Below are 3,941 nucleotides of genomic sequence, written 5' to 3'. Positions count from 1 at the left end.
CCTCTCAAGCCTTCCTCTCTGACCCCCCCCTCGCTCCCCTGAGCCCCCTGATTGCTGTCACCATAGTGACTCTCTGTGTCCTGCCTGCCGCCCCGCTCTCTCCATCCCCTCTGCTGCCCCCGCCCTCACCAGCACCCCCACCCGCCTCCACCTGCCTCCACCTCCCTGCAGCTTGTGCCCTGTCTTCTGATTTCTGCATGACTTCCTCCTTCAGCTGGCGATGGACAGTATGTGTGGAAGCCCTCAGATGGTTGGAGTAAAAAGGGTTTCCCTGTACTCGCAGAAATACAACGGCAAACACACGGATTTGCACAACCGCAAATGCCACCAGCCCCTTCGACGAACACACACACACACACGCACGCGCACGCACACACACACACACACACACACGCACGCACACACACACACACACACACACACACGTGCGCACGCACACACACACACCTAGCCTCATGCTGGGCAAGTAAATAAAGAATTTAATATGTGCGTGTGTGTGTGTGTGTGTGTATGTGTGTGTGTGTGTGTGTGTGAGAGAGTGTGTGTGTGTGTGTGTGTGTGTGTGTGTGTGTGTGTGTGTGTGTGTGTGTGTGTTTCACCCCCCAGTCGTGGTACCTAGCTACCAGCATTGACTTTTTTGATCAGTTAACAGTTAAAAGGAATGTTTGAAAATATCTTTGCAGTGCCAAAGCTCTCCCCCACCCCAAAGGGGTTTCTGTTATGTTCTGCAAGTAATTGTGGCAGTGTGTCCTCCAGTCACAAGCCCACACTTCAAATAGTGATAGTGAGACTTACTGTACTTATTGTATTTAACCATGACAGACATGTCTACAGTACGCGTGAAGCACATTCATAGGTTCAGAAATCATCCGAGGTCAAAAGTGTTTTAGTAATCAAATAAAAATAGCCTCTCCTGAGAGGTAATTAAAATTTGAGCGACCGTGATGTGGAATGTATTATTCTTTCATCTTCTTCTGTTTTCCATTGATGGATGTTTTTGTTAAATCATTTGTGCAGCCTGCAGACTTCAGGACAAGAAACATACTGCGTGCATGCAGATTGTAACTTGTGCAGAGGGGAGAGAGGGGTTATTGTTGAAAGTGATTCTATTTTTTCATCTACCGGTACTTCAGACATGTTTCAAGAGGGACACACCCCCATATAGAATATGATACTTTTAAAGATGCAAAAGAAACCCATTCCATGCAACTCAACACTTTGCAGTAATAAAGTTCTACATTTTGACATCATCAAAGTACCGCAGACAAGTTATACAGTAAGTCATTATGTTCTACGTCTGAAGTCTCAAATGCCGCCCCAGCCGAGTTTTCCCTGCACAATGCAAAACCAAACCAGCTAAATTGGGCGGAAAACCGCTCAATCTGGCAACCCTAAGCATAACCGCTGTGAGAAAAAAAATCTACAAATAACTTTGAACTCCTCTGTTTGACTGGCAGAGGGTGTGGCTTCCTTCATTACTCAGAATGCCATTACTCCCCTGTCTCGCCACATATCACATAGCGTTTTGCTGCAAGGCTAAATATTGTATTTAGCACCTTTAACAAAATCAAGGGAACCAATTGTATCTCGTGCGCACTATTGGACACATTACAGCCAATCATGGACTCAACATAACTCTTCTTCTCTCTCAATGGCCACTCCTGGGGTCCGTACATAATATCACAAAGTAACCCAACCAAGTGTCAAGTCTCAATGTGAGACATGAGATCAAGTCAAGTCCCCCAACTCTACATATACAAGCCAGAAAGTTGACACAGATTCAACCACGCCTGCCCTGCACAGTCTCTCCATTAGATAAGAACCAAGAAACAAGGGAAACATGTAGCGTATCCAATTCATTCTTCTCATGCTCCATAATTCAATTTCAATCTGGCCCCTTGAAAATGAATGATTGTACCACCATGGAGCTCTTTAATTGGCCCAGTGTTAAAGGAATGACATAGCGTGAAGGACAGCTATTCAATTTTCAATTTTAACGAAATATTACGCAGGGGGCGCAGTATTCTCTTCCTGACATCTCCGAAATAATCAGGCCGACCTACCTATTCAGCGGCCCTGGTAATGCTTGCCATCAAATACAGATCACACACACAGAGAGAGAAGCCATTGCCCTCTCCCTGCTCTTATTCATTTGCTCCTGTTACACACAGCTTAGAAGCTGGAAATTAGCAACAGTCTGTGTGCCTCTCTTGCTCCAGGAGTTGTGCCGCGGCTGCTCATTTCATGTAGCTAATCAGGTGCAGCGGTTGTAATGGGAAAGGAATAGGGCCAGGCTTGATTGGCCTTGATGACATCTATGCTCCAATTGTCTAGAAATCCTCCAGCTTTAATCAATCTGCAGGATAATTCACAATCTCTGTCTGCCGCCTGCAGTGAGAAGCCTTTTCCCCCCCTCTCTGAATAAAACGCCATTAAAAACGCAGGTATGACGGCAATGAAAGTGATGCATCTACAACTTTCTACTGATTGCAGCTGGGCGCCAGAATTAAACGTTGGCAACATTTCTGAAGCAAAGGTACATTGCATAATTACTAGAGTGTGCGGTTGACCTTTTTTCACAGCAGCCATTTTGTGTCTCAAAGGCAGGAAGTACCAAAGGTGCAACAAAACATTAATGAGGGTTTCCAACTTCCAATCCATTTAGGTGCTCCAGTTCCGGGGGGCCCTCCCTGTTTACTTCCTGCCTTTGAGACACAAAATGCTGCTGTGAAAAAGGTGAATTGAAAGAGGCACAGTGGCCAGTAGGGGTGTTGTGGCCCGGGGGTGGATGGAGGACCTAAACCAGGGGTTCTCAAAGTGCATCCCTCTGGAATGTTTCTGGTGGCCCGTGATGAGTTACTGTAGGTGACATGATAGTATTTGGTCTGATGCTAGGTTTACTGTCTTTCAGAGGCTGTAGTGGTTTTAAAGGCAGAGTGCAGATTTTGGTATCTTATGAAACTAGGAGAAGACCTAAGGCATCAATTGGTACCAACCATGTCATGCTACCTTGTCGGGAAGGGGGCTAAATAACGCCCCAAATTTAGTCTAAATCTTGGCGAGGGGTGTGTGTGTTGTGTCTTGTGTGGTGTATTAAAACATCTACAAATGGAGAAATGTTTTTTTTTCTCCTCTATAAAACATCTTCTCACATGAGTCACGATTCGCATGTCTTTTAGTATAGAATAGGTTATTACAGAAAATGTTTCGTTTTGAATTTATTTTGTGTTCCGTTTTTTCTTGCGCGGCCCTCAATCCAATGTTGGGCCTCTAAATTGGCTCTCAGTCATCAAAATTTAGAGAACCCCTGGCTTAAACACTTTCACACCGGAGAGTCGTGTTTGCATCTCAGCGTTTCCAAAGTCTACCTGTAGGCTATTTCAACGGTAAGTCACATTAACGTATCCCTGGTTTGACTTTACAAGACACGCAAAATGCTAATGTTTGATTCTGGCAACTGGATTGGATTACAGACAACAAATGACTGAATTTACTTCACTTGTGCTAAACCAACTTTACAACCATGTTTTCTGAATGTGTGTTTCTTTAATAGACTGTTGTATTTTTTATTATTGATTCAGTTGAGAGAGGCTGCCTCAGCCTGCCTGAGTATTATATTCTATTATTTTAGTGCATACGATTTCGCGGTTGAAAATAGTCATACAACCTGAAATTGTGATACTCATGGTTGGAATTCTAGTGAAAATAAATTGTCCTTTTTGCTGAGGACCCTCTGGAACCCCGTCAACATAGATGCCCGTCAAGGCCTGGGGGTCCCCGGACCCCACTTTGAGAAGCATTACCGTACTCTGTGCTGCTGCTGATGGAGATGCCAGCACGGTCAGGAGGCGCGCGCCGCATCCTCTCCCTCCTCCTCCTCCTGCTGCGTTACCGTGGAAACACTGAGGCAGCGTCGGCTCCTCTGAACAAGACTGGAAAGG

The sequence above is a fragment of the Poromitra crassiceps genome (genome assembly GCF_964638095.1).
Source record: "Poromitra crassiceps genome assembly, chromosome: 12".
Lineage (NCBI taxonomy): Eukaryota > Metazoa > Chordata > Actinopteri > Beryciformes > Melamphaidae > Poromitra > Poromitra crassiceps.
The sequence above is the reverse complement of the archived record's forward strand: the minus strand, read 5'-3'. Positions refer to the sequence as shown.